The following is a 27,627-nucleotide window of genomic DNA, read 5'->3' as shown; positions in this document are numbered from 1 at the left end:
ATTTTTGTGTGCACTTTTTACCCTTCGTGATGCAAGCGATTAGATCCACCGCAAGACTGCATCAAATCCACAACAATATCCTTTACCCATGCAGATTTTGTTTAGGATTCGGTGCAGAAATCCATGCCGATATTCTGTTTCTAATCCCGCTCCTGTGTGCAGGTTTCCTTTGGTTACTTTGGTTTTGGCAAACAGATGCATGCGACGCATTTTACATAGTGCTTAATTGGTGAAATATATGTTTCAGTGGTGGTTCACCTCTTTTTATCAAGAGGATGACATTGGGAATCCTGTATGAAAATAACCCACTTCATTCAGATGTACTTTGGGTGCCATTATTTTCTGGTTTACTTAAATTATGAAGTAATGGGCTTTACTTTAGTACAGTGAGAGTTTTTTTCTGTTCCCCTAATGGTGAAACCTCTCTGCATATGTATTAAGTATCTGGATATCTTTCTGGTGGTGAGTCATCTCATGTAAATGCAGCTCGAGGTCCCTTTTATGTCACATCTGAAACAAGTAAGCAGTGATTGTCCTGTGCCTATGATTAATTTTATGGAATACTTAATGAAGCTTGATGATCTTATTTTCCCATTTCGATGCTAGAATTACTTAATTTAAAAATAAAATGCTTGTTTTCCTCTACATAGGGATTTAGATTAAACGACACATCACACATTAGTACGTATTTTATGCCAGTATACTGTGCCTGTGCACGGGAATATGGACCTTCACCTATATAATCCTGCCATTCAGTGGACTGGAAGTTTGAGCACGTTGAATAGAGATATCTACATCTTTTAGCACATACAGCGCTGACCTGTATTAGTTATGTTTTTTGTATGATGTGTATTTGTTATGTATTTAGCACAGTGCATTTTCTGACATTACTAGAGATGCATATGTTTAGTACAGTATTTGGCAGACTGTGTGGGCGCCTATCCATTTCCATATGAATTCCTGGTAAGCAGCAATGATCGAATGCAGTAAAAGCAAGTTATTGTGTTCAGTCCAGTCTGGTGTGTGACTATGCTGACAAGAGCATCCTCTTTTATTCAGTTGTTTTGCCGCCTTGTCATTAATAATACTAGAATGGTTCATGTAACCTTGTGAAGTAGGCTCCTAACGGTGCTTTAAAGGGGTACTTCTGGAGTACAAAACGGCTTTGTTGCCACATTATTTTATTATAAGGCTGCCAGTACGCAATCAGATTTTAAAATGCAGTTTTGAAGCTAAGTGCAGGTGTGGATGCAAAGAGAAAAATGTAAAGGTGTTGTCCGGGTTCAGAGCTGAACCAGGACATACCCACATTTTCACCCCTTGGGCCCCTGTGATATGAGCATCGGAGAATGTCATGCTCCGATGCTCTCCCTTGCCCTGCGTTGGATCGCGGAGGATAAGGGACTATTTGTTTACTTTTGTACACTGCTAGCTGGAGGCAGTGAGCCCGGTGACGTCACTGGCACTAATGGGCCGGCTTTAGCGCTGCCCATCAGTGCCAGTAACGTCACCAGGCACACTGCTGGGTGGAAGCCGCCTCCTAGCAGTCCCCATAGAGAGCCCGGTACGTCAACGGATGTCCAAAAAATGCCTTACCGATGCTCATATTAGGGGTGCTCCTGGGTGAAAATGGGGGTGTGTCCAGTTTCAGCGCTGAACCCCCGGACAACTCCTTTAAAGTACATGAACACCTTCGGGGGCAATTTTTGTCACGATTGCATTTTACTCATTTTGGTCTAAAAGTATTTTTTTTTTTCATCGGTTCTTGTCTTACAGGGTTAAAGGCCAAGTACATCTTTAGAGGCAATTTTTGGTTATGATGGCATTTTACTCACTTTTGCCTAAAAATCCTAATCCTCAGGATGTCATCAGTATCTGATGGGTGGGGGTTCGACATTTAGGACCCCCACCGATCAGGTGTTTGAGAAGGCACCGCACTCCTATAAGCGCCGCGGCCTTCTCGCAGCTTGCCAAGCACAGAGCTGTATATTATATTCACATCGAAGTGAATGGTGCTGAGAGCGATTCCACGCACAGCCGAGATACAATGTACAGCGCTGTGCTTGGAAAGTGGCGAGAAGGCCGCCGCGTTCACAGTAGTGCTGGTGCCTTCTCAAACAGGTGATTGGCGGGGGTCCCGGGTGTCGGACCCCCACCCATCAGATACTGATGACTTACCCAGAGGATAGATCATCAGCATGTAAGTCTCGGAAAATCCCTACTGGGTGTAGACTTAATTTCACCAAGGCAGGATGAAATAAAGGATGAGGCACCAGTAAAGTGCCTTGACTCGTTTTTTGCAGATATACTTCGTATTCTTACAATACGTCTGTACTGCAATAACGTACCGCTGATTAAACACAAATGGTAGTTAGTTTAGCAAATGTGGGGGACAGTGCTGATTATCTTTACAGCAAGCACTGGCAGCATTGCTGTTGTAAATGGCATCAATGGTGTCCCGAAACTGTAGCCTTTGAAGGAATGCTGCAACTGATTCATATACGGTTAATAGGATCGCCCTACTGTTTTGTACTTAGTACCACTGTAGGGGATGAAACAAGAATATAGACGTGTGGCTCTTATCTTACTAGAAAAACTTTTTAATTTCTTTTGTATTATTGTAAATCTCAGCAGGGGTTCCATTCATCTCATGGGTACATCGGCAGAACTATTAGAAATATAATCATGTTTCATTTGCTTCATTAAAGTAGATGGGTATGATTTATTTCATTTCATTAATCCATGTCCATAGTTTTCATCATCACAAGAATGCTATATGAATATGGAGTAATAAATAAGCTGCTGATACTTGGGAACCCTACTTCTTTCTAAGGCTACTTTCACACTACCGTTCAGAGCGGGTCCGTCTGATGTCTGCTCAGACGGATCCGCTCCTATAATGCAGACTTTTGGATCCGTTCAGAACGGATCCGTCTGCATTATAGTTTAAAAAAAATTCTATGTGTGAAAGTAGCCTGAACGGATCCGTCCAGACTTTACATTGAAAGTCAATGGGGGACGGATCCGTTTGAAGATTGAGCCATATGGTGTCATCTTCAAACGGATCCGTCCCCATTGACTTACATTGTAAGTCTGGACGGATCCACTTGCCTCCGCACGGCCAGGCGGACACCCGAACGCTGCAAGCAGCGTTCAGGTGTCCGCTTGCTGAGCGGAGGCTGAACGCTGCCAGACTGATGCATTCTGAGCGCATCCGCGTCCACTCAGAATGCATTAGGGCAGTACGGATGCGTTCGGGGCCGCTTGTGAGCCCCTTCAAATGGAGCTCACAAGCGGAGCCCTGAACGCAGGTGTGAAAGTAGCCTAAGAATCCACCTAAAGCTGTTCCTTCTCCTGAGGTCACTGCAGTGACTGTACCCCACTGAAAGACATGTTCCCAAAACAGAACCAATGTGTACGCTCGGCATCCATAGACTTCTGTGTTGACGAATGCCAAGAGAAAATGCTTTTGTATAATGGGAGGTGTATGCCACTGTACATCACAGTAAGCATGCTGCATACATCTGGGATATGCATATGACGTTGTATAGGAAGATGTCCCCAAGTGGAACAGAAACTTATACACCTGCTTAAGGGGAGCTCCGGTTAGATTATAAGTTTGTCCCTAAACACAGGATAGGGAATAACTATTAGAACAGTGGAGTTCCTACCAATGGGACCCCCAAACAATCACAAGAACGTGAGATATTCCGGAGATAGACAAGTACAGTGCTCCACTATCTCCGGAACTCCCATAGAAATGAATGGAGCGGCCACGCACATGTGTAACCGGCCGCTCCGCTCATTTCAGGGGGGCTGCAGGGGGTACAGGCCCCTGTTCTTGGGATCGATGGGGATCCCACCGATCTAACAGTTATCCCCTATCCTATGGATAAGGGATAACTTGCTCAAAAGGGAGTTCCCCCTTAAGGCCTCATGCACATGCCAGGTCCATATTTCGGTTCAGAAAATAAGGATACCATCCGGGTACACTTCATATTAGTTTTTTCACTCCATCAACATAAAGAGTTATGCTCATTCACAATATGGACAAGAATACAACCTGCTCTTTAATTTGCAGAATGGCCACATGGATCCACAAAAATATGAATGTGTGCATGGCCCCATAGAAATGAATTGAGCAGTAAAATGCAGACAGCACGCACACATGCTATATGAAAAACACTGTTGTGTGCATGAGGCCTAAAACAGTGCCACACCTGTCCACAGGTTGTGGATGGTATTGCAGCTGAGCATTCACTTCAGTAGAGCAGAGCTGCAAAACCAGATAACCTATGGACAGGTGTGTTGAAGTTTTTGGAAGTAAGACAGCCAATGTTTTTCATCTGCACTAGTTTCCCCATTACATTTATTGGGACCCTTTTTTGTTCTGCCCATGCTTTTTAAAGTCTTAGGGTATGGATGTTGGTAGCTATCCTTCTGCGTGTCCGAGATACAGATGGAAAACAGACTATGCCAGTGCTGCCAATAAAAAAAATCTTGATCTGTAGACATTTTAATATTTTAGGAAGAAAATCCCTTGTGGTCATATTACATCCAATGTCACAACCCCTTTTGACAGAGAAGAGTCATGATTTAAAGGGAATCGGTCACTGCGATTTTGGACCCTTATCTGCAGTGATAAATGAGTTTTACTGCAGATAAGGAGTGTCCAGATCACATTTTGTTTTTCTGCTGCTCCGTTCCCCGGTGATATTCATTGTCAGGACTCTTGTGTATGTGTAAAGGAGTCCTCTTCATTATGTTAGCCTGGCACAGTAGTCCAGACTTTGTATTTCAGAGTAGCTTGAAGCACCGATAGTGTGGGAACAGGGGGCAGTAGGAAAATAAAAAATAATGGTGTGGACTTCTTATGTGATATTCAACATCATGGTGACAGATTCCCTTTAACCACATACTTCAAGCATGAAAAATGGTTGATTTGTAAGCTTTGTCAGATTTCCAGGTTAAGAGTTATTCTGTAACAAACATCCAAAGGATTGGTGATACATGTATGATCATTGGGATCCAACTGTTGGGTCCCTCACGATCTCTAACATACTGGTCCTGAGTTATCCATTCTGGGTCATGCGTGTGCCCTGCCGCTCCTTTCAAAGTCATTGGGGCTGACCAGGATAGTCAAATACTCCTTTCAGGGCTCTTGCATTCTATTCAGATACCTCTAGAATGGCGGTCCCAAACCTCCTGTTCTCATGTTCAGTGGGAGTCCTAATGGTTGATCCACCACACATCATACATTTGTCACCTATCCTGTGTAACCCCTTTAAATCTGAAATAGACAACTTGGGCCGACAATCTAGCCATTACCCGGCTAGACAGGCATCATTCAAACGGTGGAGATTTTTATGCCCAAAACCCTGGAATGGAAGCCACAAGGCACAATTTATAATGGAAACATTTAGGCTAGGTCTACGCGACGACATTTGTTGCACCAATGTCGCGCGACAATTTTTCTAATGGTAGTCTATGGTGTCGCACTGCGACATACTGCGACGCGACAGTCGCAAAAAATCCATTCGAGATAATTTTTTCTGCGACTGTCCTGTTGCAGTGCGACACCATAGACTGCCTTTATAAAAATTGTCACGCGACATTGGTGCAACAAAATGTCGCGTGACAAATGTTGCAGTGTAGTTGTGCCCTGTCGCGTGACTTATTGTCGTCGTGTCGACCTAGCCTTATACTTCATCTGGTTTCTTTTTGCCTAAAATACCTCGTTCCTTGTCTGTATTCATGTCATTTACAGACTGTAAACATTAAAAGCTTTCCATAATCTTGTAAAGCAGTTGCATGTGTGCTGCAGACTTGTGTATTTCTCCCATACGTTCTATATTAAGCCTTGTTTATCAGAGTTAACATTTTACATCTGCTGTTCGTGTAGAAGTCTGTTCACGGCATGTCAGGGCTTGCTTGTTTTTTACATGTCAGACAATAGAAATTAGTGGTTTGTCCAAACACGTCTGTACTTGTAAAGTACCATAGTTAAGGCTACTTTCACACTTGCGTTCAGAGCGGGTCCGTCTGGTATCTGCACAGACGGATCCGCTCCTATAATGCAAACGCTTAGATCCGTTCAGAACGGATCCGTTTGCATTACCATGAACAAAAAAAAAAAATTTTTTTTTTGTTCATGATAATGCAAACGGATCCGTTTTGACTTTACATTGAAAGTCAATGGGGGACGGATGCGTTTGAAAATTGAGCCATATTGTGTCAACTTCAAACGGATCCGTCCCCATTGACTTACATTGTAAGTCTGGACGGATCCGTTTGCCTCCGCACGGCCAGGCGGACACCCGAACGCTGCAAGCAGCGTTCAGGTGTCCGCCTGCTGAGCGGAGCGGAGGACAAACGCTGCCAGACTGATGCATTCTGAGCGGATCCGCATCCACTCAGAATGCATTAGGGCTGGACGGATCCGTTCGGGGCCGCTTGTGAGAGCCTTCAAACGGAACTCACAAGTGGAGCCCCGAACGCTAGTGTGAAAGTAGCCTAAGCCATCTATCTTTCATGTATTCATGTTGAATTAGAAAATGATATTATTTGTCGGATGTGAAAACATATAAGTGCGCACACTCAAAATGGGTCATTTATTATGACCACCTTTGCCAGAAACTGGTGTAAAAGAGTTTCACTGCCCCGTTTTCAGATTTTGTGAGCACCCATGCACCTAAATGTAGGTGTACATGGCGTTTTAACAGCGCCCCCTCCACTGACGATTGAAATCTGGCTGGAGTAGATTTCAATCTAGGCGCACAGCCTATGAGAGGATGCGCCTAGTTTGTGACGAGGCCTGTGCGTCCTCGTAAATTAAGAACATCATATGGCAGCAAAATGCCGGTCTTTGATAAATGACCCCCCAATGTGCATACCTCCTCCCCATCATTCAGGCAACTTTTCAGAAGTAGAGGGAAAATGGTTGGGGCTTAGTGGTAGAAGCAGAGCGAGACATGGCCCTGCAGATTTGCTATAACTTATGTCCAGAAACCGACATAAGTTGTAGCTTAAACCTGCGCCAGCTGTGTACAGTTGAGATATATATATATATATATATATATATCATCATTTATTTATTTTTTTCGGTGCCCTGATTGGCAGAACATGTACCAGATTAATGAAGAGGGGCATTCACTCCACTGGATTTTATATGAAAACTGGCATAGCAAACACCCGTTTCAGAAAATCTGTCCCATTTATAGTCTAGGTTTTCCAGCCTTTTAGGGTACTTTCACACATGTGTTTTTCTTTTCCGGCATAGCGTTCCATCCTAGGGGCTCTATACCGGAAAAGAACTGATCAGTTTTATCCCCATGCATTCTGAATAGAGAGCAATCCGTTCAGGATATCTTCAGTTCAGTCTTTTTGACTGATCAGGATGGAGATAATACCGCAGCATGCTACGTTTTTATCTCCGGCCCAAAAAACTGAAGACTTGCCTGATCCGGCATTTTTCCCCATTGGAATGTATTAGTGCCGGATCCGTCTGTCCGCATGACAAGCGGAGAGACGGATCTGTTCTTGCAATGCTTTTGTAAGATGGATCCGCATCCAGATGCGTCTCACAAATGCTTTCAGTCACATCCAGATCGGCGGATCCGGCAGGCAGTTCCGACGACGGAACTGCTCGCCGGATCACACTGCCGCAAGTGTGAAAGTAGCCTTAGGGTGATTTGCATTAAAGTGGTTCTGTCGTTAGTTTTAACTGATGACCTATGCTCTGGATAGATCATCAGCATCTGATCGGCCAGCGGTAAACAGTGAGAAGGCCGCTGCGCTGCTATAGCGCTGTTGCCTTCTCGAACAGCTGATCGGCGGGGGGTCCCGGGTGTCGGACCCCCGCCGATCAGATGCTGATGATCTATCCAGAGGATAGATCATCATTTAAAACTAACTGCAGAACCCCTTTAAAGTACAATGCAACACATATCAATATGTTTTTGTTTCTTTACATAAAATATTTACCTGCTCTATGAAACATTGTTTCAGGGTTGATTGCATATTGTATCAAGTTTTTAAATCCATTGACATCCATTGGCATGACATCATTGGCAAATCTACTGGCATCACATTGATCAGAAGATAAGTAATATAAATCATGCCAAATTGTGAGCAGAATCTAAAATGTAAGGCACAGGAGATGCTGAAGAAGCAGTCATGTAACAGTGAGTGTGCAAACTTCAGCTTGCTGCAGTAAAGGCCATGGATTTCTGGACAGCGCTGTATCATTAACGGCTCATGAACACAGATGTTTTTGCAGTCCGTAAAACACGTATACCAACTGATAGCCTGCCGCCGTTTTATTTCTTCTTTTTTTCCCTCCTTTTTTGCAGTCTGTTACAAATGTCCTATCCTTGTCTTCAAATGGATAGAGATAATAGGACATATTCAATAATTATTTTTTTTGTGGGGCCGCGAAACCGACTTGCTTATCTTTTGCGGCCCCATTAAAGCAAATGGGTTAACATCCAATCTGCAAAAAAAAAAAAACGCTGATCAGATACAGACAAAAAAAACATGGTCATGTGCATGGGCCCTTACAGAAAAGAGGAAGCGGCCTAGAGGAGGTGACAACGGGGCTATGCAGGTTTGCTAAACGCACTCCTGAACTGTTGTCCTGCAGTGGTCCCGTCAAATTCTGCTCGATATTTTATTATCCTGTAACACTAAAGAGACCGCTGTGACATCAGGCTAAGGGTGCGTTCACATCTTCGTTCAAGAATCAGGCAGAATGTTCGGGCAGAGAAGCAGCCCGGCTGAGTTCACCGTATCCAGCATAGCCCAATAATGCTGCGAACCTCTGGATCCCCATTAACTACAATTGGAGCCGACAGGGATCTGGCTGCTTTCCGGCAGAAATAGTCAGCTTTTGGATGTGCATGTCCAGAAACTGGTCAGATTCCATGGGGATCTGGTGGCTTACAGCATTATCTGGCCATGCCTGATTCAGCTGTTCCTCTGCTGGAAGAACCTACCGTATTTCTGAACGCAGATGTGAACCTCGCCTTACCAATAAGGCTACTTTCACACTCGTGTTTTGGTTTCCGTTTGAGAGATCCGTTCAGGGCTCTCACAAGCGGTCCAAAACGGATCAGTTTAGCCCTAATGCATTCTGAATGGAAAATAATTCTCTCAGAATGCATCAGTTTGCCTCCGTTCCGTCTCCATTCCGCTTTGGAGGAATGGAGGCAAAACGGATCCGTTCTGACACTCAATGTAAGTCAATGGAGACGGATCCGTTTTCTCTGACACAATCTGGCACAATAGAAAACAGATCCATCTCCCATTGACTTTCAATGGAGTTCATGACTGATCCGTCTTGGCTATGTTACAGATAATACAGATGGATCCGTTCATGACAGATGCATGCGGTTGTATTATTGTAACGGATCCGTTTTTGCAGATCCATGACGAATCCACCCAAAACGCTAGTGCGAAGGTAGCCTAAGAGTTCATATGGAAGAGAAGGAAAACATTACAAGATGGTTATCAGTAATGTGATGTCATTCCTATTCCCAGATTCCATCACCTGCTGTTAAGTCTATTGACGGAGCAAGCCACTATCGACCAAAGAAAGATAAAATTTTTACTTTATATAGGAAGTCTACTCATGTTCACGTAAACGTACCTTTGTGCCTTCTTTCGGTATGTAGACTGCCCCTGCTCTGGGAATAAGCTGCATTTCTTCTGGGTTTAGCTTGAATTTATAGTGGTTGCTCTACTGTAGAGGTGTATTTAATGGGATTCTCCAGTTTTTTTTGTTTTTTTTAAATATCCTTTTATCTTCAATCCTGTGGAAGGAAGATCGTTTAATAAGCAATTACCCATCCCTTGCTCCACCAATGCCAACTGAACAAGAAAAGAAGCGCACACATCCTGTCGGGGAACCGGGCAGAAGAGCCCGCAGTGCAGACGGCAGCATCCGCAAAGTGAGGGATTGGTAAGTATTTATTAAACGATCTTCCTTCCTAAGGGCTGAAGATGTTTTTTTTGTTAAAGCCAGGAGTACCCTTGTAATGCTGGAGCACATGATGAGCCTTTGAAATTACGGGACAGTAAAAATCTGTTTTTACATTTGTTATAATGCAAGTTGTGAGTATTTGAGTAGAAGGGACTGAAGAATATATTCACATTACAACGTGGAGATAGATGATACATACAGCTGATGCAATAGGAGAGGTACGTGAAGCTCCGACCGCAGAACAGGGTTTAGTAAGCTTCACCAGCGATCTTTATACCAGTGCTATTCCAAAAGCTGGATATATAGAGTAACCAACAGATGGGCACAGATTCATCTCTCCCGAGAGCTTATGCACTCCTCAATTTATAAATTACATTAAAACTCTGAAGGGTGGAACAGAGTGTGCAAGTCAAACCCTTCAACAGGCCCCTATATCATATGAGTAGACTTTCAAAGAAATATACTTCAGCATCTACTTTGAGCATCGTGATGGAGTTTTTGCATATACAACCTTTTATGACTTTCGGTTATGTTTGCTTAGTGCCTTGCCTCGTCTTCTGATAAAACCCAACACTTTCAATTTTTCCAAGCAAAATGCTAAGGCATTTATGTTGAAATGAAAAGTGGAAGTTTGTAAACTATGCCTAAATGAATAAATCATGTTTAGTGCTTTCATAATATGTGTAGATAGCATTAATCAATATAAGGCCACCTAAAAGTAAGTAAGTAGCAGAATGGCAATAGGTATTCAGAAGCAAAGCAGGATGTCGGGAACATAAAATATATCCTCACTCTTGAAAACGAGCCTTGACATTGCACTAAGCCTGCAACCTATTAGAGAAAGAAAAAAGCTATAAGCGAAAGTAGCACAGGGCCGTTAACCTTCTGCACGGGAAAAGTACAAGGCAGTATATTACTATATCTTATGGCTCTTAGGCTTGTCTGTCATTTATATTCACACTGATGCAGCTGGCTGACCCAGATGATATAACTGTATATATTGCTACTCTGATAATATTGCATATACCCAAAATTGTTTCCAGATGTAAGCTGGGTCCAGATAATACACCAGAATGCCCTAATTCTAAGTGGCACTGAGACTGTAAGCAGTTTTTTTTTTTTTTTTTTTTTTAAACTCTTTTATGAACAGAAAAGAAATGACATTAATATCGTACATTCCTGTAAAATATTATAATACAAACAGATACACTGAGTCTTTTGTCTAGTTACTTCAGTCATCCACTGCGCCTTTGTGGATCCTCATCTCCGTGACTGACTTTGCACTGCAAAATACATTATACATTAAGGGAACCCATCCACCGAGTAGACCATGGATCCTCGAGCTGCTGATAATGCTTGTCGCAGTCTCGAGGTGGAGTACATCGTGTGTAGTGACCCACACCATAGGCCCCAAACCGTGTCAAATGTTTGAGGTTTATTGCGGTGTTTAAACACCAGCACTATATACGGTAGAATATGGTTTATTTGTAATTTCCACATGGACAAGTTCGGCGTATTGGGGTTGTAACATCTCAAAGCAATACATTTACGAGCCATAAATAACGACTCCCTCAGAAATGTTGTCATATAGTGATCCCAATTATCCTCTTCCAGTATTCCCAGCAAGCAGACTTCGGGGGTGCAGGCCACCGGAGCTGGTAGTAGATTGGAGAGAAAAGCTGTCACCTCCCCCCAAAATGTAGCAATCGGGCTGCATCTCCACATCGTGTGCTAGAAGTCTGCCTCCAGCTCCCCACATCGTGGACCTGCAGTGGATGACGCCCTACCCATTCTATATAGTCTAGTTGGTGTGAGATATGTTTGATGGATAATGTATAGTTTAATTTCTTTATTATTGACCGCTGGTGACACCTGTAAGTGCAATTCTAATAAATCTGATATATTTTCTTCTGTAAGTGTGGGTATCAGTCTTTTCCATTTATCTATGACCGTGAGGGGATTGGCTCTTACCCTTGCTTGTATTAGATATGAGTAGATTATCGAAACTAGTCCTCTAGGTCCCTGGGTTTTAACAATTCCTATTAGTGGGTACTTTGATACCCTGGTATTGATGTTCAGTAATTTACTCTGTAAAGCTGATCTAAGTTGTAAGTACGAAAAAAATGGGTACGGGGAATGTTGTACTAATGAGATAGCGACTCGAACGTCATTAACACTCCCTGGTCATATATATCTCCAAGGGTTTTGACCTCTGCCGATTGCCATCTGTCTGCCCCCATAACTACCTGCATTTGCGGCAACGATTGATTAGCCTACAAGGTTATTTCGGAGACAATATCCGTAAATTGGGTCAATAATTTAGCTTCCCTCCAGACTGTCTGTGCCAATTTATGCAGCAGCAGTAGTGGTTTCTGGAATTTCGGGCGCAGTTCCAGGATGGACCATAGTGTGTAGCAATTCAGGTAGTGTTTTAAAAAATACTCTGATGTGGGTAGGTCTCCAGATGTATACCAGGTATTGATAAGCCTCAACTGGCCTGCCAGGTAATAAATATAATAATCCGGTAGAGCCATACCTCCCTCCGTTTTGGGGCATTTTAGCGTATCCATGCTTAGTTTAGCGCAAAATCTGCCCCATATAAATGTTCTAGAGCAGGAGTCTATTTCTTCAAATATCGATTTGGGTACATGCACCTCTGAGTGTTGAAGGGCATATAGAGCTTTGGGGAGAATAATCATTTTGATTAAGTTAATGCGTCCTGCTACTGAGATCGGCAATGTCTTCCAGTTTTAGCTTGCTCTTAATATGCTCAGTTAAGGGATGAATATTAAGTGACAGGGCTTGAGAGTATTTTTTGGTGATATGTACTCCCAGATACTTAAATGTATCCACCACTTGTAGTCGTTCCACATGAGAGGGATCTGTCCAGTCTGCCCTGCCCAATGGCATGTATACAGATTTCTCCCAATTGATTCTCAGGCCCGAGAACTCCCCAAACTCGTCTATCAGGGCCACTGCATTGCCGAGAGATGTGTCTGGCGATGATCAATATAAAATCATATCATCTGCATATAATCCTATACGGACTTCTCTCTCACCCAGGGTTACTCCAATTATATTGTTACTGCCTCTTAACCTTATTTTCCAAAGTCTCGACCGCCAAGGCAAACAGGAGCGGCGACAGGGGGCAGCTCTGTCTCGTTCCTCTGGAAGAAGGGAAGCTTTCTGATAGTTATTGATAAATGGGGAATTATCACTGAGAAAATAATGACTTTTCATATAAAACTTAACTTTTACTTCTTGATATTAAAATAATACCCCACAATGTGTAAAATAATTGATAACGTATTGTGCCACATATGAAAAGCAGAGCCTTACTTTGGACGTGGTCAAGGATAGTATCATCCAAGTAATTAAAGATGCAACAACTTACAGTTTTGAAGACCAAGGGCTTGAATGCTTTGGCAAATGAGAAATGAGGTCGGGAGGAGTGGGGGGGGGGGGGGGGGATTCTTTCCCTCAAAACACTACCCCTGTCTAAAGGTGGAGCTCCCTCCCCGAGAGGGGTGACCCCACCTCTCGGTGGCTAAGCCCTCGCTGTCACCTACTGTGGCCCTGCCAAGGTGTGATGAATGCTTGTCCCGACGCATTTCCCCAGTGTCATGCGAGCTGGTTCATCAGGGGACCAAAGATAAATAATCCAATAGGCTTTAATGATACTGGCAGCATGGTAATAGCATCCTGATGTAATAAAGCCTTACTTATCTTTGGTCCCCTGATGAACCAGCTCACATGACACTGGGGAAACTCGTCAGGACAAGCATTCATCACACCTTGGTGCAGAGAACTGAGTTTTAAGCACACAGGGAATGGTGCGCTTTAGGCAAGGAAAAGTGTCATAAAAATAGAAAATTGATTAATAAAGTATATTACAGAGAATTTTATTAGGGTATTAGGGACATCATATGAAAAGTTCATATAAAGGTTTAGTTACTCTTTAATGTGCAAATTAGGACTTTGGCCCAATGAGGGCGTCACCATTGCTCTTGTTGCACCTAAACTCTTCTACTTTCTGTGGCCAGCCCCTCCCCGGCTGCTTTGCCACTGCCTTGTCAATTATAGCAGCCAGAGAGGGGCTGCCAACAGAAAAGAGCAGAGCTTGGTTGCAACAAGAGCAATCGCGCTCATTACACCAAAGACCTAATTTGGACATTAAGCAAAAGTATCATAACTCAGGAATAGAGCCTCGGATCAACAAACAACCCCCCCCCCCCCCCCCCCACAAAACTCTGTGGCTGGTGACAGATTCCCTTTAACATGGTCAGAACTTCTTACAGGCCCCCCTGCCATTGACTGAGCTAAAATTCCAGGGAAAGCTCAGTTCAGTACCGTCAACAGCTTTTAACAGTGGAAATCTAGATATTTTTTGCTAACTCATTTATGTATCAGTAACAGTAAATCCATCACACTCTCCCCAGAGAGTAGCATTTTCCAAAAGATGTAATTTTGTTCCCATGGACAAGATAGAAATTCTTTAATCCTTGATTATCTGTTTTATGTAAATGGATTCATTTATTAGAGTGCATTGGGTGGTGGCACAGGATGTGTGTGTGTGTGTATATATATATATATATATATATATGTTTTTATTGAGGTTTTAACTGTATGAAACATTAAAAAAACAAATATGGATAAAAGGATTGACTAGCAAAAGTAATGAGAATAGATAAGTGACACATGATCATCTTGTGAGGTCAGGCCAACCCTTTACGGAACTACTGTATGCAATTTAAAAGGGTAATCCAAGTTAGGCTACATGCACACGACTATGTGTTTTGCGGTCCACAAATTTCAGATCCGCAAAAAAGAAAAACGGGTGACATCCGATTTATTTCTTTATTTATTTTTTACGGATCCATTGTAACAATGCCTAAAACAGACAAGAATAGGACATGTTCTATAATTTTTGCGGGGCTACGGAACGGATGCGGACAGCACACAATGTAGTACTGGAGCTGTGTGAACTGCTGGAGATTTTCGAGTAGTTTCTAAGCATGTTTTCTTGTATTTCTGTTCTCAGGTAACTGAAGTAGTTTTCTGTTCTTTACACTTAGTTGGACAGTTTGTGGGTCTTCACTCCTACATAGCCATGTTATGAATGATGATTTCTAGTTTGTATGACATTGATTTAAACTGGATCCGATGTTATTTTCCGGTACGGGAATAGCAGTGATTTATCCAGGGAATTCATCCTGCCATACCAAAACTTACAGTAAATCCTGGTTGTCATTGCTTGTTGTCTAATATGTGCTGATGTAATATCAGTGTAAAACAGTTACTAAAAGTTGTAGTCCATAAGAGTGATTGAGATTTGATATAATTCAATGAAAAGACTGTCCTGGCACTTTTATCATTTATAGGCTATCTATATGGACATGTCTGAAAATAATATCTGTATTCACATCACATTCTCATTTCCAAACCGGATGACTGGCATTATTTTGGCTCTATCTATCCCTACTCCATTTCCTCCTGCAAAATTACCCTGCTGCAGGTTATTTTTGCAAGGAGTTTCTTCTTCTGTGCTTAACCACTAAAATTGTGGTATCGTGACAATGCTATGTAACGGTGAAGCACCTCAGCCTTGTAGGAGAGCAGCATGTTCCCTAGTGAAGCATAGAAGAAAAAAGAAAAAAGTTTGTAAAAAAAAAATCAATAAAAGAACAACAAAAAAAAAACCCTTTATCTGCTTGCAAACGTGTTCATATAAAAATATATTTTTTAAAAAGTAGTTATCATTGTGTCCGTAATGATCCATACAATAAAATTATTACTTTTTTTTATCCCATAGGGAACAGTTTAAACTGTTTTAGCCAAAAATGCAGTATTTTGTTTGTTCTACCTCCTTAAATTTGCAATAAAAAGTAATTAAAAGATATATGTATTCCAAAGTGGCCAAAAAAGAAAAATATGCAAACAGGCGAGCGCTCTTACATCTCTGTTGATAAAAAAAAATGTTATGTGGAGTTCAAAGCAGTGATACAAAAATTTTATTTTTAAGAAAGAGTTTTTATTGTGCAAAAGTAGAAAAACATAATAACCTATGTAAATTTGGTATTGGCGTAATTGGACTGCAGTGAATGCTATTATGTCACTTTTAACGCACGGTGAACACCCTAAAAACAAAACCCAAAAAACAATGGGGGAATTATTTTTTTAAGTTATTCAATGCAATAAGACCTGTGTTTGTTGGGAGAATATAAAACCCGGTTCTTTGTACAAATTGGTGATAGCCCATTGTGTAACAATGTATTTAAACCAGCAATACAGATGCTTGTATATTTATTAGGATACCAGAGGCTTATTCTTTTCAGCCTTAAGTCCTTTAATCCTTTAAAACGTATGACTCGTACTAAAGCTATTTCTTAATTTATGAAAAAAACGTAGATATTGTTCTTTTATTTTTTTCAGCTTCCTTGGCTTCATTTCAACGTTGAAGAAAAGAGTTTAACTTCTAAGTGTTTGCAGAGGCAAGTGATAAACTGCATTATGAATTGTTAACTATGTTTTGTTTCTTCCAGACAGTTAATATATGTCTTATTATAGGTTTTATTGTGAGAAGTTACTGGATATATAACCTATCCTGATTATAGCATTCTGTGTGTGTATACAGTGCCTTGAAAAAGTATTCTTACCCATTGAACTTTTCCCCTTTTTTTCACGTTACACCCACAAACTTAAATGTATTTTATTGAGATTGACCAACACAAAGCAGCAAGGATGTGTGAGGTGAAAAGAACATGACACATGGTTTTCAAAATTCAAAATGCACAACACCCTGAACACACCATCCCCACTCCCACTGTGAAACATGGTGGTGGTCAGCAGGGACAGGGAAGCTGGTCAGAGTTGATGGGAAGATGGATGGTGCTAAATACAGGGAAATCCTGGTGGAAAGCCCATTAGAGGTTGCAAAAGACTTGAGACTGGGGCAGAGGTTCACCTTCCAGCAGGACAACGACCCTAAACATACAGACACGGCTACAATGGAATGATTTAGATCAAAGCATATTCATGTGTTAGAATGGGCCAGTCAAAGTCCAGACCTAAATCCCATTGAGAATCTGTGGCAAGACCTGAAAATTGCCGTTCAGACGTTGTCCATCCAATCTGACTGCGGTTGAGCTTTTTTGCAAAGAAGAATGGGCAAAAGCGTCAGCCTCTAGATGTGAAAAGCTGGTGGAGACATACCTCAAAAGACTTCTAGCTGTAATTGCAGTGAAAGGTGGTCCTACAAAGTATTGACTCAGGGGGGATGGATACAAATGCACGCTACACTTTCCAGATTTTTTTTTTATTAAAAAGTTTGAAAATTGTAGCCTTTTTTCTTTTCACTTCACACATACTTGCTTTGTGTTGGTCTATCTCCTTTTTCAAGGGTCCGTTCATCTTCCCAGTCCGCCTCTGCCTCTAAATAAAAAAATAAAAAAAAGTGTACAATCCTGTAATTATTTCACTGGCCACTAGGTTAATAATGGATCAATATTTCCTGTTCTTTACAGGTAGCTTTTCAGTAGCGATCGTGTTATCATAAGCAGAATGCAATCATGCATTTTTCCTCTGTATAGATAACACAGCATCCACCATTCCTAATGGTTGATATCACATTCAATGAGGTTCCCTCCTGTCCATTGCGTCTAGAGCCCATGAGGCGGCTTTCAAAGAAAATAAAGTCTTGATACATTTTAGGCACAATTTTAGGATTTTATATAGATGGTGACATGGAAAAAATAAAACAAATCACCATATTGTATTTATCAACATAAACCTGTCCGTCACCACCCGGCGCTCTCTTCGTGAATACCCCAAACTCATACACTTTGTCTGGTATATGCTTTCAGTGCTCCTAGTAGCCAAAGGGCACAACATTTTTATACTATTTTGCTTACTAGGAGTATAATCTGGTAGATGTGATATTCTGCTTTCATGTACTGCATATTAAGTGGACAGCTGCCTTACCATATAAAGAGTGTAGTAGGCTGACATTAAAGGGGTTGTCACACTTCAACAGATGGCATGTATCATGTAGAGCAAGTTAATACTAATGTATTGTGATTGTCCATATTGCTTCCTTTGCTGGCTAGATTCCTTTTTCTATCACATTATACACTGCAATCCATCAGTGGTGGTCGTGCTTGCACACTATAGGAAAAAAACCTCTGACCTCTCTGATGGCCGTGACCACTTTTTCATACAGTGTGCAAGGATGACCACCGCTGCTGGATCACAGGATGGTCGTAACCATGGAAAGGAGAAGTGTATAATGTAATGGAAAAATAAACCAAGCCAGCAAAGGAGGAAATATGGACAATCACAGTACATTAGTAGAGGGCCTTGTTTTTACTTTTTCTACATAATAAAAGGCCACTTGCTGAAGTGACACAACCGAAGTGTAAATAAAAAAAAAAGCCAAATATCAGGGTTATGCCAAGATATTAACTTAGTCTGCAGCATCTGATTGTTGAGGATCTGACTCCTCAGACCCCCACCTTTCATGCGAATGGTGGTCCTGTGTCCCCCATCCCCAGTATGAATGCAGCTGCTGATTGGGCATGTGTGCTGCCCCTCCCTGAGTTATATATAGGACTACATGAGATACCTGAATACAGCACTTGACTGTATCTGGTCTAGTTATCCTTTGGGGTCCCAGAGGCTGGACTTTCACCAATCAGATGCTTATCTTGGCGTAGTACCTGCTATAAGTAAATGCTGTATAGAACAAGTTGGTAACACACAAAGGGCCCAGTGTCTCAGACCCGTCCTTCCTTCCCAGCAGAGAACTGGACCCTGGTTCTTGATGTGAGCAGTGAGGCACCTTTATGGGAGCCCAGGTTTCATATGGAATGAATTTAAAACCACTAAAAGAAAAAGGAATAAAGTTGCTTCTCACTACCAGTAGCCTTTCCACATGTGCTAGCAGAATGTTTCAGGCAGAAGTGATGTCCTTACTCCCATCTCATAAATGTAGTTGGGTATAGCCATACCAATATTTTTACTAATAGAATGTATTTATATTAGGCTACTTTCACACTCGCGTTTGGTGCGGAGCCGTCATGGATCTGCACAGACGGATCCGTTCAGATAATACAACCTTCTGTATCCATTCAGAACGGATCAGTTTGTATTATCTTTAACATGGCCAAGACGGATCCGTCTTGAAAACCATTGAAAGTCAATGGAGGACAGAGCTGTTTTCTGTTGTGCCAGATTGTGTCATAGAAAACGGATCCGTCCCCATTGACTTACATTGTGTGCCAGGACGGATCCGTTTGGCTCAGTTTCGTCAGACGGACACCAAAACGCTGCAAGCAGCGTTTTGGTGTCCGCCTCCAAAGCGGAATGGAGACGGAACGGAGGCAAACTGATGCATTCTGAGCGGATCCTTATCCATTCAGAATGCATTAGGGCAAAACTGATCCGTTTTGGACCGCTTGTGAGAGCCCTGAACGGATCTCACAAACGAAAAGCCAAAACGCGAGTGTGAAAGTAGCCTAAAATGTACCGTTTAGAAGATTTGCCTATTTGTATATCCATTGTCCCACACACTTCAGTCAGGCTGTTGCCCCTAGTTACGGCCACCGCGGCCATGTAGTAGTGGTGGCCAGTTGCTCCTTTTCAAACTGCTGTATTGTGAAGGCGCATTGCATGAACATGCGGAGACACATCTTGGGGTACTTTCACATCTGCATTTTGGACGCTACCCGTCCAAAACGCAATAGTCAGGATCTGTCCAAAATGCACACTTTATAAACGGATCCTACTCCATAGAGATGAATTGATCTTGGAACACTATCCGTTTCTCTGCCTTTTGGAAGCGCAGACAAGAACGCAGCTTTGTAGCATTTTTGTCTGCGCTTCCAAAATGCAGAGAAACGGATCCTGTTCCAAGATCAAATCATGTCTATTGCGGACAAGAATAGGACATGTTCTATCGTTTTTGTGGAGCCATGGAACGGAAGAACGGATGTGGATAGCACATAGTGTGCTGCCTGAATCTTTTGCGGCTACGTTGAAATGAATGGGTCCGCATCAGTTCTGCAAAATTGTGGAGCAGATGCGGACTCCTAAATAGGGTTTGTGTGAATGGGCCCTTAGTCAAGGAGATCAGCCATCAGATTTCTATAAATATATACACAGCGATGTGCAAAAGTCTTAGGCAGGTGTAGTAAAATACTGCAAATCTTTCATAAATAGAAGCGTTAAAGGGTTTCTGTCACCCCACAAAACTTTTTTTATTTTTTTTGGATAGTTAGATTCCTCATAGCGCGATATAGGAGAATATAATAGTCTTACTTACTTTCATGCGGCCGATTCTTTATAAAACAAAGTTTTATAATATGTAAATGAGGGCTCTACCAGCAAGTAGGGCGTCTACTTGCTGGTAGCCGCAGCAGAAAACCGCCCCCTCGCCGTGTTGATTGACAGGGCCAGCCGTGATCTCCTCTTCCGGCCGGCCCTGTCAGTAATTCAAAAATCGCGCGCCTCTGGTCATTCGGCGCAGGCGCTCTGAGATGAGGAGGCTCGTCTCCTCAGCACTCCCTCAGTGCGCCTGCGCCGATGACATCATCGAAAGAGAAGACGTCATCGGCGCAGGCGCACTGAGGGAGTGCTGAGGAGACGAGCCTCCTCATCTCAGAGCGCCTGCGCCGAATGACCAGAGGCGCACGATTTTTGAATTACTGACAGGGCCGGCCGGAGGAGGAGATCACGGCTGGCCCTGTCAATCAACACGGCGAGGGGGCGGTTTTCTGCTGCGGCTACCAGCAAGTAGACGCCCTACTTGCTGGTAGAGCCCTCATTTACATATTATAATACTTCGTTTTATAAAGAATCGGCCGCATGAAAGTAAGTAAGACTATTATATTCTCCTATATCGCGCTATGAGGAATCTAACTATCCAAAAAAAAAAAAAAAGAGTTTTGTGGGGTGACAGAAACCCTTTAATAGTTTATTTTTATCAATTAACAAAATGTAAAGTGAATGAACAAAAGAGAAATCTAAATCAAATCTGTATGTGATGTGACCTCCATTTGTCTTCAAAGCAGCATCAATTCTTCTAGGTAGACTTAGGCCTCATGCACACGACCGTTGTGTGCTTCCGCAGCCGTTGTTCCGTTTTCCGTTTTTTTTCCGCGGACCCATTGACTTTCAATGGGTCCGTGGAAAAATCGGAAATTGCACCGTTTGGCATCCACATCCCTGTTTCCAGTCCGTGAAAAAAATATGACTTGTCCTATTTTTTTAACGGACAACGGTTCACGGACCCATTCAAGTCAATGGGTTCGTGAAAAATCACGGATGCACACAAGATTGTCATCCACATCCGTGTCCGTTTTTTCCTATCATTTTAAAGGCAAACTTGACTTAGAATTTTTTTTCATTTTTCATGTCCGTGGATCCTCCAAAAATCAAGGAAGACCCACGGAAGAAAAAACGGACACGGATCACGGAACAACGGAAACCGTTTTTGCGGACCGCAAAAAAAACCGTCCGTGTGCATGAGGCCTTATACACAGTTTTTGAAGGAACTCTGCAGGGAGGTTGTTCCAAACATCTTGTAGAACTGACCATAGATCTTCTGTGGATGTTGGCTTGCTCAGATCCTTCTGTCTCTTCATGTAATCCCAGACAGACTTGATGATGTTGAGATCAGGGCTCTTTTGGGGCCATATCATCACCTCCAGGACTCCTTCTTCTTCTTTACACCGAAGACAGTTCTTAATGACATTAGCTATATGTTAGGGGTCGTTTCCCTGCTGCTGAATATATTGAAGCACTCTTACTTTGCAGCAATTTTTCCACATCTGCCTATACACACACACACACACCATATACTGTGTATATATATACACATTACTTAACATTACTAAGCAATACTAAGTGAAACTGATCTTGAGTTGCCTTCTTGATAATGTCGGGCGCCTGACATTCAGTCGGAGGCCATTATACCTCTTCCATCACGATGAAGTCCCAGTTTTACTACAGTTTGCTGCTATGTAATACAGATAAAATGAAATGCTCATTTTTGCTTCTGAGGTTTTAAATCTCTGTATTTGCACTTCCAATTTTGGTTTGCTGTCAAAGCTATAAGAATAATGATTTCGGTTTTGAGGGCCATCATTCTGATAAGGCCATCATTTTAAAACTGTTGATAGATTTCTTGACATCTGTGCTATGCAAAATGTGAAAGCTTTCACTTTTCCTAATCTGAATGTGAGGTTGTAGTAGACACGTTCTTTTATATGGAAGATAAGTTAATAATTATACTTATGACGGAGTACGTTTGGTAAGTAATCCAATAAAATGTCATAAGGTAGGTAGATAGTCACTGTTAAGAAATATCAGTACTTTCACAGTAGTCTCCATTACAGGTAGTAACGTGACTTGTCATTCTAATGCTTGAAATCATTGCTAAATAATACTCACCAGAGAGAAAGATAAAGATGTGTCTTTTATGTATGAAGATTGCAAAGAATAGCTGAAATCTCTTTTAAAGTTTGATAAACCTAAAATGGGCGCTGTCATTTCAACAAACTTTTCTTAAATCAATAGTACAAGTGAACTTAAGATACTCTGTAGTATAGCTTAGTAAAGAAAATGTGTCAGTCTGCACTTCTGCCACTTCTTCACCCCCCCCCTCCCTTACTTCTTGTACTGTCCTCTGACTCTCAAGTCACTGCAAAAGTGTGTCTTTAGAGAAAAGTTGGACTATGAGAGCCCTAAGAAACCTGGCAGCTTAAATTCTGCCCATCGAAGTCTATAGAGAGGCGGAGTAGTGAGCTGCTGTGACACATAGATACGGCTGCTGGCTCTAGCAAGTCGATAGAAAGAAGCACTGGTGATAAATGCAGGATAGAAGTCACATAATGGCCAGGTATAGTGTTGGTCCTCATTAGAGTTGAGCGAAGCGAGCTTCAAATGCTTTATCCGAAGTTGCTTCGTTTGTAACTTCGGAATAATGTACGGAGATTCTTCTCCTTACACTATTAGAATGTATGGTCTCCGATAGGCCAAAGTAAGTTATTTGTGAAATCGCGTGTGACTTAATTAAATAACTTTGGTAGCCGATTTTGTCTTCGCTTCCGACTAGTACCTCGGAACCGAAGCAGAGTTGGGTTTCAAGTTTTAAAGTGGTTTTCCACTTTAAAAATCGACTGTCAGAGTTATTCAACAAAGTCACGCTCGTCTTCGTGAATAACTAACTTCGGCTCATACATTCATACATACATTCTAATACTGTACAGAGACGAATCTCCGTACAGTATTGTTCCAAAGTTTTGAATGAAGTGACCTCGGATGAAGCATCCAAAACTCGCTACGCTCAACTCCAGTCCTCATGTGCACACATGACTACATATTCTAAAAATTCAATTGCAAAGACTGATATGCTGTAACTATGTTACAGGACAGTGAAGAATAACAGATGTTCTGGATTGGCTTTTAAAAATGAAGTGTACATTGTTAACATTAAAATTATTAACAAGTGTAACTAGTCTAAATATGAATATACAGTGAACCACATAAAAAGGATCAGTCTTGCGGTTTGAAGGCTTCAGGTGCAGATGTACTGTAGGCAGCGGAGGGGAATGTGTTTGTGTTTCTTTTGTGACCACCTATCCCATATCTCCAAATGAAAGTGCGGCAAATTTATTAATTCTCTCTTAAAGGGCTTGTCCACATTATTTATTTTCCCTGGGAGCGCCATCAGAGGCCCCTCCGACCATTCCTCTCTCCATGCTGCAGCCAGGGACACATTGCTGTGGTTGCAGCGGTGATGTCTCATATACTGCTACAGCCAATCACTGGCATCGGCAGTATGTGGCACGTGACCGACGAAGACAGTGATTGGCTGTAGCAGTGTACGCAATGTCACTGCTTCAGCCACAACAATATGGAGGTGTTTGGGAATGTGAGGGTATGTGCTTTTCTTATTTTTCAGGCCCTGGCAGGTTCCAAAAGTGAAAAAAATTAATAAAAAATACATGGACAACTCCTTTAAACTTAGTCAGAACTAGTGTAGATGTGAGAAATCACAGTGGTTTATGCTGTATGATACATTTGGACATTTTTGTCCCTGGGTTGGTTTGCTTTAGCTAAGTTTTTATCTGACGCATTTTAAGCCACACCTTCTTTTCAGCTAAGATAAACCCTTTTCCTAAGCCAACTCTATCCCTTCCTAATGTGGTGCAAAAGGTGTCTATAACGTGGCAAATCTGGCCCAAGCTGTTTACGCCCTATTTGGGTGCCATTTGAGCAAGAATAATTGTGCATTAGTTTAGTAAATTGTCCCTATTTTATTTATTTTTAAATAGTCGCCGGCCTGGATGAAAATCTTTCATGACCGTATTTCCACGCTGTAGAACATGAAGTAGCGGCTGCATTTTGGCAGAGCCTTTCTGGATGAAGGTGTTTGGATATAATTCATGTACTCTGTTCTTCTTCTGTACTACACCTTCTCTCCATCCAAGATGTGATCTACTTGTGTTCCCAGTTTGCTTATAGATTTCTCCTGAGGTCATGGCAGGACATCTGGGCTGTGATGCTGGCCTTGTTTCGTCGCGGTTGCGTATGTGGAGTTTCTAAGTATTGAGCATTTGGTGACATGTTGACTAGGAAGGATTATTGAGGGAACAAGCGATGCTGACACTCTTCTGTCGTTATATGTAGTCTGCACACCAGCAGGCAGCACATTACTGTTGGAGACAGCCTATTCTGTTTGGAAGCGGCAAAGACCAGATTTACGGTAGTATCTCATTTTCTAACGGCAGTCCTGTGCCAAATAAACACAGTGCTAAACAATAATGATTTCACACTTGGTTTCAGCACTTTTTTTTTTTCCTTCCTGACTCCAGCAATTAGTTGAGACATCTTACTTATATAATTAGGCACAATTCCCAATTTAACAAAACATCATATGAATCATGTTTAAATGCTGTTTGAAAGCTCAGTGATTTGTTTTGGGGGAAAGGGACACTTCACTTTCCATTTGTATAAAAAGACATGCAGTTGCTTTAATTTCTCATAGAAAGGCACAAATAGTATTTTCTGAAGTGATAACCGAGTGTAGCACTATCTGCCTGCATGTATAGAAGATCTGGAAATGTATTCATGTTTTCAGAGAAGGTACTGGTGTGTGACAGTACATGCAAATGGCAACAATGCACAAGCAATGTTGTTTTACCTTGAAAAGGCTCCTGCAAACCTTTTATTCTTTCTGAAATATTCTCATTTCCCAAAACAACCTGCTTGACTTTATGGGTTTACTGTGAGAGAATGTCAAATCTTGACTCTGTGATTATTACTGGATTTATATACCGTAACTCCCATTCAGTTGCTCTGTATTGGTTTGTCTCCATGTGGGGTTACGGATGTACCAGGGTCTCTATATGACCCAATGGCTCAAGTAAGAAATGTAGACCTGTATACGTTATTGTTTCTGCATTAGTTATGTGGTGAAAACTTCTGCAGGACTTTGCAGTCAATGTAGTCCCTAATCCTGGTCCCTGCCGCAGTTGGCTGCCAATCTTTCTTGTGACAATCCACAGGGGGGTACATAGAATTCATTGAGCCCCATAGCAGGAGTCTGAATTGGGCCCCATGGTCCTTCCCAAGCCCCTCTGACTACCCAACCCTGGTCCCAACAACCTTCTGCCCCAGCCCCTCCCCCTCCCTTGCCCATGAACTGTAGGTACATTGGTGCTACATTACACAGTATTACTGTTTTTTATAACCTGGGAGGTCCTTGCGAAACAACATGTACACAAGGGGTGACATTAGTAGGTATAATGTACTATATAGCACTACCGTCCAAGCCCACGTTCACATTACTGTCATTTTTCAGTTCTTCTGATTTGTCAGAAGAAACAAAAAATAAACAAAAAAATCCGATCCTGTTTTTTAAGCATCCGTTATACTCATTTATCCACATTTTGCATCCGTTTTAGGCATTTCCGACTGTGATAAGTTATCTTAGACTAAAAAAACTAGATACTTTGTGTAGAACTTTTTTTTCCATCTAAAAAAAATAAAAATGGCTAAAGAGGATGCAAAATGTGCATAACTGAGCATAACAAATGCTTAAAATACAGGATCAGTGTTTTCTTTATCTCTTCTGTCCGATCAGAAGAGCTGAAATCTAAACAGTAATGTGAATGCGGCCTAAGGCTTCATTCATATCTCCGGTCACTGTATCCAGCAGGCGGTTCTGACAGAGAACATCCTGCCAGTTCACCAGATCCAGCATTGCTAGATTCTACTTTTCACTGCCAGACCCCATAGACCAGGGATGCCCAACCTGCGCCCTACAGCTGTTGCAAAACTACAACTGCCTGCACAGCCTATAGCTATTAGGGCATGCTGTGAGTTGTAGTTTTACAACCGCTGGAGGACTGCAGGTTGAACTTCCCTGCCATAGACTACAATGGGATCCAGACACTTTCCAGAAGGGTTTCGGCCTGACAAAAACTGTTCTACTGGTGAAGGGCGGAATCCAGCAGTGCCGCATCTGGCGAACTCTGGCAGGATGTTCTCTACCAGGTACCATTCACCAGAGATGTGAATGAAGACTTGGGGTGCATTCACACAACCGTAATGTTTTGCGGTTCCACAAAACACGGACACCGGCCATGCGTGTTCCTCATTTTGCGGATCCCACATGGCCGGCCCTATGATAGAAATGCCTATTCTTGTCATGCTCTATTTTTTTTTGTGGGGCCACGGAACGGAACTATGGATGTGGTCATGCTGCGGTATTATCTCAGTCCAAAATTCCGGATGAGTTGCCGGAATGCCGGCATTCATTTACATCCATGTATTAGTGCCGTATCGTGCATTAAAAATACTGCAATGCCGGATCAGTCCTTCCGGTCTGTGCATGTTAAAAAAAATATATAACGGATCCGTTTGTCAGGATGACATCCGGAGAGATGGATTCGTTCTTGCAATGCATTTGTAAGACGGATCCGCATCCGATCCGTCTACAAATGCTGTCCGTTTGCATGCAGATTGCCGGTGACGGAACTGCTTGCCGGATCACTCTGCCGCAAGTGTGAAAGTAGCCTTAGAGGTACGCCACTGACAATCCATGACTATGAATGGAGTTCATCAATCTCTGTTGCTAGAACTAATATTCTTTGATGACAATAGTGAGGGATAGAAAGCATCTTCTAATTTAAAGGGAACCTGTCACCTCCAAAACACATTTTAAACCGACTTCATTATCTTACAGTAGCCCCCAGTGTGTTCCTAATCATGGTTTTCATTCCTCCTCTGGTTGTTGTATACTTTATTATAAAAACGCTGTTTTAATCTGTGTTTTTGCTATCCTCAGAGTCAGCTTGAAGTCAAGGGGGCAGCGGCCTCCTAGCTTCAAGTTAAGCTAAGCCTGCCCCTTACTCGTCCTTCCTTCACTGTGATTGACATCCTGCTGTGAGGCTGGAATCGTGCAAGTCTCGCACACGATGGAAAAGCCCGGCGCATGCACAGAGAGAGGAAAACGGCCGGCTGAGTGCGGGAGCCGGAGACTGGATCGCGCAGTGACAAGGAGCGCACCACGATCAACGATGTCAATTACAGTGAAGGGAGGACGGCTAAGGATAGCGAAAACACTGATTAAAACAGCGTTTTTA

At 42.2% G+C, this 27,627-nt stretch overlaps 1 protein-coding gene across 2 annotated transcripts in view; it reads left to right on the top strand.

Moving 5' to 3' along the window:
- The window catches only part of ENOX1 (ecto-NOX disulfide-thiol exchanger 1), a 475,770-nt gene that overhangs the window by 177,304 nt on the left and 270,839 nt on the right, over window positions 1-27,627 (top strand). For both annotated transcript variants that reach the window (XM_040425425.1, XM_040425426.1), the window contains exon 4: window positions 16,412-16,470. The gene's annotated coding sequence lies outside the window, so the exon portion shown is untranslated. The remainder of the gene's footprint in view (window positions 1-16,411; window positions 16,471-27,627) is intronic.

This window comes from Bufo bufo, chromosome 3, assembly GCF_905171765.1.
Source record: "Bufo bufo chromosome 3, aBufBuf1.1, whole genome shotgun sequence".
In the NCBI taxonomy this organism is placed as follows: Eukaryota; Metazoa; Chordata; class Amphibia; order Anura; family Bufonidae; genus Bufo; species Bufo bufo.
The sequence above is the reverse complement of the archived record's forward strand: the minus strand, read 5'-3'. Positions and strand labels throughout refer to the sequence as shown.